Source organism: Synchiropus splendidus, chromosome 8 (assembly GCF_027744825.2).
Source record: "Synchiropus splendidus isolate RoL2022-P1 chromosome 8, RoL_Sspl_1.0, whole genome shotgun sequence".
NCBI lineage: Eukaryota > Metazoa > Chordata > Actinopteri > Syngnathiformes > Callionymidae > Synchiropus > Synchiropus splendidus.
In genome coordinates, this window is record NC_071341.1 from 15,821,568 (window position 1) to 15,834,310 (window position 12,743).

Consider the following 12,743-nt stretch of genomic DNA (forward strand, 5'->3'; position numbering starts at 1 on the left):
ATGTGAACATGTATCATAATGTGGAAATCTAGGTGAAAAGAAGGTGAATGAAGATGCATGTTGACTTTTTGTTTTCACAATTTATTGTAAAAAAGGTGTTTCCAATGTTTTAAAATTTTCTAAATGAAGTCTGTTGCGTTTCTCACAAAAATAATGTGAATAGGAAACTAAGAGTCACCTTGAAATTGATTTGAATTAGAGTGGAACAAGACAAGTCGAAAATCTGAGACAAACTGGGTAAAACGGGAAGACTGAAAGAAATAACTTATTCTCCGATCGGAGATCAAAATGGTCAAACACGGTTGGCGTTTCCCCTGGAGCTGCTCCATAATCCACAAAGACATTGACAAGGAACCGTGAGATCAGATTGTTTCAGCACTTGCATCCTGTTGACAGATGCGCTTCCTTATAAGCAGAGTTTGGCGCGTTTTTGCCTAGTCGACTCATCGGTCCCGTGATTGTCTTCAAGGGGTGCTTGCTCTGTGCGCTCGGCACGTGCGTCGGTGCATCAGTTTTGCAGGACCCATCAGTATTTTGAAGCAAAAGCCGTTTGCAGTGGAGGAAGCCTGACAAATACGGCTACAAACTACAGACCCCCAGCAGCACCCGATGGCTTCTTCGTATTGTCTTGTATTGTTGAGGCCATCTTATTTTGAACATTAAATTTGGGCAAAAGAATGCGTCCAAACACATGATGCGATACTAATACTCCAGTGCAACGGTGTGTATTTGAAAGATGTTCAGGTAATATAGTTGACCGACATTAATACAGTATCCCCTCTGTTGGTTCTCATGAGTAGTTATTTCTCCTTGACTAAAACTAGCAAAAATGTTGAGAGTTTTCATCAACTGATACTATACAAAAAGTACTACAAGTAGACATGACTAAAATGTGACTAAAACTAGTATTTGGGAGCTAAGACTAAAACGTAAAAACTACACTGCTGCAGAGGAGAGAAGCACAGATACTCCTGTCATGAGTTGAAGTAATTGAGTATGTAGTTACAAGAATAATTCCATAGAAATATTTCGCTCTGTGACAAAGCTTCATAAGCTGGAGATGGTATCAGGATCTTGTTGCTGCGGCGTTTCTCATCCTGAAGAGAAAGTGGGGATGAAACAATGATGAAAGCCCCTGATACCTGCGTGTCATGGAGATTTCGGGGGACAAGATGAATGTTGTTCCCGAAGCGCAGCACCTTTATATCTGCGGTCGCTGTACACACCACAACAGCGCTCGGATAAAGTGAGTCTGAGGGCAAACACCGGGTCATCACTCAAAGTTTCAATGAGAGGCTCCGGCAAAACCAGAAGTTGAATCTGTCATTTTCCTGTCAACACAAATTCTATACACAGCAGGCGTTTAACATGCAATCTTCGCTCTGATGAGGGTTTTTCTCCCTCCGGACTCCACGGCTCTGTCATTGAGGAGAGAGGATGGGTTGCACACAAGAGGTCGAATCACCAGCTTTTACACAAAATGACTGGCATTTGCTCCTATGTGACCGACACATTTGCATTTATATGGCCGTGTCAGAAAAGTAAGGGAGGAGTCTTGTTACAATCCAAGAATCTGAGTTTTAATCGTTTTAAAAGTGCCTCCATTCGAATCACATTTCACCTACTTAAAGTGGCTTATTTAAATTTCACACTGAGTAAATCCGTCACGGCAAAACTCTCCAATTATATATTTCTCAGATGCTGGTGCCTAAAAAAAAATAACAAAAACATATTCTTCTCAGTAATATATATATAAAAAAATGAATAAAAAGCTACTCCATAACGGTCGAGACAAGGTGCTAAAAAATTTCTCCTTGATCTAATATACAGTACGAACTCTAATCTAATCTAAATAATGATGCAGTAATATAAATAAGCGCCCTCTAGTGTTGCTTATTGTCCTGCTACAGTATGGAGGTGGTACCTCTCAATAACATTATAAAACAAATGCCATATATAGTCATTAAATTATTTATCTACCTTTTAAGCTCTATAATGAGTGAAAGAAGATGTTGTACTTTTACTACTGCAGAGAGAAAAAAAGATGAAGATCACAGCAGGAAAATCCGCTTCACAAGATTTTTTTTTCTTTTAGCTAGAAGAAAAGAAATAAAGAAATAAAACTAGTGCTGCAGAAAGATCTGAAAAGAAAATATATGAAATTAAAAATGAAAAAGACAACTTTATGAAATAAATGTGACCTTAGAAAATTGGTTTAATATCTTTTTTTTTTAAGTTTTGGGAGAAAAAAGAGTAAGAAATGTCTTTTGAAGCACTGCTACTACAAAACAGTCGACATGATTGAAATAAATGATGAAAAGATAAGTCAGAGCAATGACTGCAATTCAAGTTCTACAGTGATGAAAAAAGACTTCAGAAAAGTCACTTCATCGAGGGGACAGGGGAGGCACTGACGTGTTGAATAAAACTCCATATTTCGGACCCACACCTGGTGGCGCACGGAAATATAAGTGGCAGCGGGGAAAAGAAAGAAAAGCTCCAGGAAAAGTCAGCGAAGCGTCTCTCTCAACTTCACAGACCAAAGAGTCTCAAAGTGATTGAAGTATAAATGCATCCATAAAAGTATATATTTGAGAGCTGAGACACTGTTTGTAAGAAGCCACATTTGTATTCCACAACAACACTCGCACAATGATTCATCCCATCCAGGTCCATTTCCTTGGGAGGTTTTGTAAAAAGACTGGTATTGCTCAATCCCAAACAGCCATCAAAGCGTATGCTAATCATCTAATTTCATGCGTTGTTGTGCTCTTTTGTTGCCAACTCCAGTGCTTTCTCATGCCTGGTAACGCAATAAAATAAAGTAATTACCGTCCAGGACGGCTCACATTGCGTCCCGAAGAGAAGAAAGGACATGTTGCTTCCACGTCTGGCTTGTTTTATTTTTCTTTGCTGGGCAGACTCTGTGCTTTATAAGAGGATCCGTCATTCAGGAGCTGCTGCTGTTGTTTGTTTTGTGCGGCTAATATCAACATAAATCTGAGGAGCTATCGCTGCTGCCGCGCTCGGCCGTCGATGAGGTGACTTTGCTTTTGCACCGAGAGTCGAGGTGTTTAAGGGTAGCAGAAACTTTTGGCTGGTTTTATGGTTGTTCCATGGAGGGACAGATTCCTTCACTAAAAGAGGTGAAGACATTACAAGTGGGTCAATGACTTTAGCAATGTTCACACTGATCTGTGCCACTGAAGCAGGTGATTACAGGTGAAGTTAATGTTGCACTGAACATTCGGTGACCATTCTCAAAGCGCAAGGAAAAATCTGGCAACACCATCCTCCACTGACACAGAGATGACTCCGCAGCTTGCTGCCTGGTGGGCTGGACACCGACCCATGTATCACACGACCTCTCTTTATTTGACCATTTGTTGTGCATGGTGTCAAGTAGTAAGCGCATCCAGTTACGACCGTTGTCATAGTAACGCTTCAGTGCAAAGTGTCATCAAAAGTCTGCATGCAGTGTTGCAGTTTTTGGTTCTTTTAAAGAGCTGGAGAGCGAGAATAGAATTTGAGTGTTCAACCAAACTATCTAGAGTCTTCTGTTTATATTATTAGCCGATTATATTATGGGAAGTTGGAAGGTTAGACAAGAAGTCCCTTGGACGATGATGTTTGCAGATGACATTGTGATCTGTGGTGAGAGCAGGGAGCAAGTGGAAGATGAGCTAGAGAGGTGGAGGTTTGCCTTAGAAAGGAGAGGGATGAAGGTTAGCTGCAGTAAGACGGAATACATGTGTGTGAATGAGAGGGAGCCAAGTGGACAGGTGAAGTTACAGGATGTAGAGATAAAGAAGATGGGGGACTTGAAGTAGTGAGGCTCAACTGTCCAGGGTGATGGAGAGTGTGAGAAAGAGGTGAAGAAGCAGGTGCAGGCAGGATGGAATCTTTGGAGAAAAGTGTCGGGTGTGATGTGTGACAAAAGGGTGTCTGCAAGGTTGAAAGAGAACGTGTACAAAAGGGTGGTGAGGCCAGCAATGTTGTATGGTTTGGAAACAGTGGCACTGAGGAAAAGACAGGAGGCAGAGCTGGAGGTATCAGAGATGAAGATGATGAGGTTCTCTCCAGGAGGAGTAGGATGATGATAGGATCAGGAAGCAGTAGATCAGAGGGACAGCACATGTCAGGTGTTTAGGAGACCAAGTCAGAGAGGCTAGATGGAGATGGTTTGGACATGTACAGAGGAGAGAGAGCCAGTACACTGGTAGGAAGATGTTGAGGTTGGAACTGCCAGGCAGAAGGTGGAGAGGAAGGCCAAAGAGGAGATTGATGGAGGTGGTGAAGGAGGACTTGAGGTTTGTAGGTTTGAGAGAAGAGGAAGCAGAGGACAGGGTGAGATGGAGGAAGACGATCTGCTGTGGCCACCCCTGAAGGGAGAAGCCAAAAGAGAAAGAAGATATAATGGGAAGTTGTTTTGGTTGTTCAAGTCGCCTGACAAGCGTTGCCTCATTTGTTGAGATGCACAGCCTTTAGAGTTAAAACGCTCTCAACAATATTGTCAACATCTACTGCTGAAGTGGTGCGGTGTTAGTTCCACTTTCACTTCATATAAAGTGCCATGTTCTGGGTCTGCTATGGCCGAGGCTCATCTCACTAGTTTTTTTACACTTGTTTCATCTCAGTTCTCAGCCAGACAGGTTTACTGAGGGTCAGTCCATTAGCAGAATCACTCCAGTCTTTATGCGGCTGTAAATTAAAGCAGAGGAGGGAATTTTGGCATTTCAGAACTTCTGCGGCTGGAGCGTCTGCATGAGCGGTGGGGCCGGGACAGATGGTGTCACATGTTGTCAGGGGTTCCTTTTGGCGTGCTTACCTGTCATGAAGTTGACCCTCACATGGATGTCTTCAGCTGCGCAGCCTTGGAGGCGGAATGACTGTAAGGACTGGAGCACGTAATGGCTTTAGCATGGCCTCTGCAGAAGCACTTGTGACGGCGACTTCTCGCTGTCTTACGTTCCAAAGCACTTTCCATAATGAAGCAGCGAGTCGGCCTTTTAAACGCAGCTACGCTCTCGGTCGAGGCGCTGATCTCAGTTTAATGACAACGTATATGATGTGACAGATATGAAGATGAATTCCAGATGTGGAAGCCAGTGAGTGTGAATATGGTGTGTTTTCGATGAGTTGAAACGCTTCTGAGAACGGATGAGATGCCTCATTGAAGGGCACTTTGGAGGCAATGTCACAGTAGATACAGCCAAATGGCCGAGTTAAACGAAAACTGACATTCGATTCTGCAGACAAGTGTAACTGAAATCAGTTGAAGAGTCTGTCTCTCAAAGCTCTGAGTCAGCTTGTGTCACCGACATTCATCCTTCAATCGATTTCCATTATTTTTTCCGTTACATATTTGTACACATTTTTGACCAATACACTCTTTATTCACATTATAAACTGAGCTGTTTCCTACATGAGAGCTTAAGCCATATACAGGTGCCAAACTGCCGCACTTAAACGGCAGTGAGCGTCATGGTTGCTACGTTCACAAGATGCAGTTTGACACATACATAGATATTGGTATCCACCGAAAGATGAACTTTGTGACTGAATCTCACCCTGAAAATATGCCAGTGATGACGCCACGTTCGTGATATAGTAGTCGAGATTGGTCTTCTTCTCAAAACCGCTTTTTTTAGTGTCTCGGTTTCATCTCTGTCGCAAATGTATTTTTACTCATACTTGTCTCAGTCTTAGTGTTCTTGGTCTTGCCTTGAAACTCTCCATAACGTTTGGTCTCGGTGGGTGTAGTCTTGCAACGCTACGTCACACTGTGCAGGTCGTAATTGTCAACAAACTGCAGCCCTTCAATACAACTCTAGAGGCCAGTTAGCTTAGTCGCTTAATGGGTTTGGGCTTTCCAACCGCACCTAGCCTCCTCCTGTTGGTGCTTTATGGACATCATTGGTTGTCTTCCTCTTCTCCTTTTGTCAGGTATCGCTGATATTCTTGGCCCAATACTTATGAGAGTATGTGGTGTGGTAGGAAGGGAATCAGTTTGCTCAAATGATCCGTATTTGTTGGTGAGGTTGGTCACAAACCCGCTGAAACCACATGACACGCCAGACGGGAAGTGACTCTGATTGACTCATTAATCTGAATGACCTTCGTAGTTGTAGGAAGGACTCGAATCAAACAGGAAGACTTTGACGTTTTCAGGCAGTAAAATTGTCCATATCAGCATGGACGGTGAATTTTCCATTTTCTTGGGGGGGTAAGGTGTTTGAATATGAATCTGGATTGACAGAGCATCACACCTCGGTCGTTTCATTCTACGAATCATTGAAAGACCATAAGGTTACCTCACAAAACCTTTTGCTTCTGTTAGATTTATTAGTGTGTTGCGTGTCATCACATCTCTGTCAGACTTCAGCGGGCGATAAATCGCAGGTTCCACACACCCACTGCATTTCTCTTATTCTGGATCACATTTTCTTCCCTGTCTCTTCCGTTCACTTTTAGCTCCTCTCTCTATTCAAGTCCTCTGTTCTCTGCGGGGTGAGAGTCGCTGATCCCTGTGTGACCGGCTTGCTTTGGGATTTAACCACCTGTCTGATGGCATCACAAGTGGAGCCCATGCACCCATGAGGCCAGTCTATCTGGTATCAAGGAGCAAAGGAGCAGCTCGCTGGGACTTTAAAGTGGATCTGAAGTCAAACACCATCTCAACCACTGAAACAGTGAGCAGATATCATGCACTACAGAGAAATAACTGGTTGGGTTTTTTGTGGCCCAGGAGACGACACAGAAACATTCCCTCACATTTCTCTTTTGATTTAAGTTCTAAGAGTGTTTGCCTCTTGATGAGAAAAATCTTTAGTACATTTCATCATGATGAATTCTGCATTGTGGGATGACTATTGTTTTCACAACAAATACTAACTACTTTTTTCTCAAGTCCATCCAGTCCTTCGCCTGTGGCGTCACTTGCTTCCCCTCAAACAACCTTTCTTGTCTAGCTCTGGCAACATGTTCTCAGAACCCATCCTCACTCCCATGGACTAATATAGTGACGTTGGGTAAGTGGACTTTTGTGTCCTATAGTGACGCTGAAGGCAGCCTTCAGTGTTGCACGTTGAGTCATGGGCTCTTTAATGGACTATGCTTCCTGTGCAGCGTTCGAGGCAGAGAGGTTTCGAAAGGTCTCTTGGTCTGACTCACATTGGATGACAGTTGTCAGTCTATAACCCCTTAAGTGGCACTCCTCCTTACTGATGGTGCCATGGGGAACGTGGGATACGCACAGCCGTTTGAGGGGCTAGAAATAGCAACTGACACATGTAGAGCATGACTTGAAGCATGGCTTACCTGACTCCAACCTCCGACTTTCACATGTCCCTTCTTCCCAGACGCCATGACGCCGTGGGCTGCGTGTCAAGATATGGAACATGTACTTCAATTGAAAATTGCGTCAACATGGATCGCTTGTGGGACCCAAAAGTCCACTTTCGCCATGTCAATATATTGTGTTAGTTCTCACCCCCAACTTGTCAATATTAACAGTTGGAGTCGCGATCACTGTATCGTGTTTGACTATAAGACTGATTGACTGATGGTGCTGAAAGTGCGGCACCATAATGTTACGGTTCTAGACGCAGGGAGGGACCCAAGTGCAGTGATGAAAGTCACAGGAGGCTGGAGCGAGTCAATACAATTATTTAACAAGAAAATATAAAAAGAACTGGGGAAAAAAGAACCAGGAGAAGGAAACAGAAAATAAATCCAGAGCGTCACCAACACTGGGAAGAGTCCACAACGGAATGAGTCCAAACAAAGAGCGTCACCGAACCGGGAGAAAGAATGCAAGAAGAGTTTGTACCAAGAGGACACACACAATGATGAACGCTCGAGTAGGGAGTAACAGAAACAGAGAGAAAACCGAGAAGCCACACGAGGGAGTCAAAATACAAAAACTCAGAGCACCAGGGTTTTGAAATAACTGAATAGAAGATAATTTAAACCACGGATAACTGTATGACGGGTTGAGAGAAATGAAGGGAGCGTATTACCAGTGGGGACAGAAGGAGTCGATCTGGCACATGTTGCTGGAGTGCAGGTGTTCTTAAACGGTGTGCCACACAAACAGGAAGGAGGGAGAAAACAAAACGGGAGTCAAGGGAACAAAATAAAAGCAGAATCATGACACATAATCTACCAAGTGGCATCAAATGTATCAATAAAATTGCACCTGAAGTGCGCCACCCCATGGCCGAACCCTTCCCCAAATGTGAGTTAGTGATGCTTTTGTCCTCGAAGTATATCCATATCGTATATCGAAGTCGGACAGAGCACACCATCTGCAGGCCAATAAAACTTTGGTTTTATGAAGCTTAACTTTTACATCACCGCTGCTTTTTCTCTGGTTTCTTCTCTGATCCAACATTTATACCCGTAGCTTGCTCTGAAGTCAGTCAGAGACCGAAGCTCACAACAATCCCCAACGCTCCACCAAGCCTATATTTTTCCTTCCTATGATGATCCTGTCTCTGACAAGTAGCGTTTTTCTCCTGGATCCTTCGCTCCGAGGTCCGGCCGTGCTCCTTGCGTGACTAGCAGGAGTGGAAAAAAAAAAAAAAAAAAAAACATTGGCACGCGAACCCCGAATCTATTTTTGGAGAGAATTCTTTTTTTTTTCTTCTTTGAACAGAAAAAGCCACAGGGAGAAATAGGCAATACTGGGGCGAAGGGGGTCTGTTTTTCATTTGGCCGGGCCGGCCTCCTGTCCTGCCCCGCCAGAGTCAGAACCACAGCAGTGGAGGGAAGCAGGGCGGATCAGACCAAAGTGTTTTTCCTGCAAAACCACTGCGAGCAGAACCGGTGCGTCACATAGCAACCAGCGCAACCAGACTCCATTACGACCACTGACATTTTCAAACTTAAATCTTTATTTACTCACTGCATCTGGATCAATTTGTGCCTTCACCCCTTAAAACCTTCGATCCCCGATTCGATTAGTTATTCTCAGCAGCGTTTGCAGAAAAGTCAGATGAGATGAATCCAATAATATGCATATTGATACAGTTGGGAATCCGTTGCTTTAAACTTAAAAATGCAACACACTGTATTTCTGGAGAGTTATGGATCGTTTGCAGGTGTTTTGGTTGAAAACAATGCTGACGCTGTAAACTATAACTTTGCACTGACTGTACTTTCCTAAGGTTGGAAAGGTAAACAGATTTTCTTCAGCGACAATTTAGTGGACTGGACACAGTGAAGACCCTTGGAAAGCTTGGCTCACAAGTGACCCTCCACCCCCAAATGTCTCCCTGTGGGAAGGTAAACAGGGACAAAGAGGGTGACAGAGCTTTCAGGAGTAACTTTGTTTTCTATTATATTGGCCTATCAATATAGTTCTACAGTGATCTTGAGTTGTGGGGTTAGGTTTTTTGCAGACTGTGTGTGTGCAGCATTATTGAGTCTTGTGCGTTGAGCTGATAAACGCTAACTGTCGCTGCAGTTGGCTGAGTTACAAGACAACCACTCTAGTTCATTGCTTTATTTCACTTAAAGTTTCCAATATTTACTATTAAGTAGGCGAAGGAAAGGTGGGATTTTTCTTTCATGCCTGCACCTCCACTCAACTCCAGTACTGCTTGAAATGAAATGAAGAACTTAAATATACAGCTGTGGGAAAAAAAGATGGATTCCCCACACATTCCACTGTCTGCTAATGCCAGAAGTACCAAATATTATTTAGATAATGTGACGGTTCATTCTCTGTTAACTTGGATGCTGATACACATGTTGAAAACTGACATTTTCAAACTGTCAAGAATTTAGTTTTGTTAGTTCTTCTTGTGAACAATAAACTAGTGATGTATATCATCTCTAGTTGTGACTGTATAATGCAGCCATCCATTTCTAAACAACAGATATATCATGATATATAGAATTGTTGACCGATGAGTGCCTGAACATGTTTTTCCGCCGCTGTATAGCAGCGGTGTTACTGAAAGGCCAAGGCTGGTTCATGGAGATTAGATTAGATTTAGGTATTTTATTGGTACCACAGAGGGGAAGTTTGACAGAAACAGCGAAGACATGACAGACATTGTAAACAAACTCTTCTCTACTACTATTAAAGATGAACCACAGCAACAGTAGCATATAAAAACAAAAGCTGCCCTACAACTGCAATATCTAAGAAATTATATACATATAGTACAAATATTAGACAAATAAATAAATATAAGTCAACAAAATATTGTAGCACAATCAAATAAAGTAAAGACAATAAGCCCTATCCGAGAATGTTGTTGTTAGCTGTTATGCAACCAACAATATAATTACAAACAATTATAACAATATTGGGCTTTAAAAAAAAAAAAAAGGAAAAAGGAAATGCCAAATTTTATTCAGCAAAATTAACTGAATACATGAAAACATGCTAACAAAGTAAACTTGCCGCTGGTGCACTGCTGTAGTTGAATTCATCAGCTGTGTTTTAGTGGAGAGTATTCGGGTGTCGGGTAACTAGTCAAGACCATGTCATGACCCGAGGAAACAGAGACCAAAATGATTACAGGGCAAACTACTAGTTTATTCCAATAAAAGTACTTCATTTCTGTAATGCTTTTGACAAAATAACTGGTTTTGTTTCTTCAGCCTGTGCATCTATGTGACTAATAGACTTCAGCTTCTGTTTTCAAGTTTTTTTTCCAAGTTCCATTTAGATACTGTGTTTTCCTCACTGAATCCTTGAGAGAGAACTGCAGCTCTTGGTGATAATGTTTTTGCAAGCTTGGTCAGATCACGACATATTTTTCAAATGAGTAACTACACTCACTCACTCACGCACACAAACACTTTTCTGATGGTATGACTTTGTCACTAAGGCATTCAGTTTTTGACCATTATTTGTGTGCGACACAACGGCTGGTGTAAAACTGTGAGTGATAAAACAGTGGTGGTGTAGCTCCGACAACCCAACCTTGTTTATAATGACATCAGTTGTCTTTTTGCCAGACTGGGCCGAAGACGCTCCGTCCTTGTCAGCGCACCCGGCCAAAACATTATTGCATGAATGAAAATGTAGATCTTTGCGGCCGAGGACCATAATGACTCACAGCGGCAGCGTGTTGCCGCAGCACAGATGACAAAGTGTTTCCCATCAGCAAAGCCGTGATGGGAAATTTCTCATCGGCTCCGGAAAACCGCCGTTCCCTCAACTGATTTCTGTCCAACTAAATGATCTTCCTCTTTCCACAACTTCAATTTTCACCGCCCGACTGAGGAGGCTGAGCTCGCCTGGCGCTGTGAGTCATTGTTATCCTCTCCGTGATGATCACCTGTCATTTTTAGGGCGCGTCTAAAAGCATCGTCCCATTTGCATATGAGCCCTCCGGACTTGAGACTGACTTATAGGCAGCCAATCCCAGCGTGATACTTCTTATCTGAGCTGACTCACGAGGCCCAGGTCCAATATTGATTTAAGCATTTCCCTCACATATAAATCGTCTAATTCTATTGGTGTAAAATTATAAACCCTTAAGATCTTGCCCTCTGACCTTCTCTGCATAATTCTCCCCTCTCTGCAATTGTGGTTGCTTCTATGTGGACTGATATTGACATTTCATTTCCCCACCTCTGTAAAACGTCGGAACAGGAGGACTAGTACACCGTGATTAATCAGTCTTTATCCAATGACGTATTGAAGCAGTAATAAAATAAAATGGACGACAGTTGCTCTTATGACCGGTGAAGATGACCGAGATAGCTGTGACGGACATGAGGTGCAAAGAGCAGAAGAGGTCATCAAAAGAAAACTTTCCGTAATTTCCTGCTTCCTTGTGTCTGGCTGTGCGCCGCAGTCTCAATGTTACTTAGTGTCAGGTCGATCAAGTGGTGGACCGCGGTGGGGTCTCTGACTAGCACGAATTTAAGAAATAGACGCGTATTTTTGTGTGATTTTTCATGTTATTTTTATTTATTTTCAAACCTGCTGTTTTTCAACGCAAGCTTGCACATCCCCAAAGTTATTTCGTTGAGCGAAATTACCGTATTTATTTTTTTCAGACAAATATTATTTCCAAAGTGTTGCTTGAACACATCGATCTAATAAATGCAAGCGTCCAGCCACTCCATATGAGCAGCAGATGCTGCTCTCTCACCGTCAGGCAGAGGCCTGTGCAGCCGTCAGTGCATCTCTATGCCTTCAAAAGTAGCTTCCCTCTTCAAGGTTTTCCCCAAACACACGTCCCTCTTTTACACAAAACATGTTACCATTCTCACTAAGTCAAATCTAGCGTAAATTCCGTGAGACAATTCCGGGATCCCTGCAAATAATAGGGCCATATTATTTGCTGTGACTTGCGAAATTTTTCATAATTTCGTGTTATTTGCGACGCTGTCGGTGTGCTAGGACCTTGAGAGTGAAGCGGTTTGACAACAGGTCTTGGTGTGTTTTGTGGTCAATGACTTGAGGCTGTGCTGAGAGCGACAACACAAACAAAAAGGAAATAAATGTGGAGGTTTTTGAGCTGTTCTAACAAAAGAACAAGTTAACAAGCTATTCGACAGGAAAGGGAACTTTCATCCACATTGTGCGATGTTTGTAACTTTGCATACTTCTCATATGAGTTGACTCAAGGGGCTTGACATTGACGGCCCAAGTCCAATATATTTCCGAATCCTATAAGCCATCTATTATCCGTTATTCAATGTCAGGGGAAAATAAAATCTCTAATTTTGTTGCCCTCTGGCGCCCTCAGCATAAGCCCTCGGCTGATATC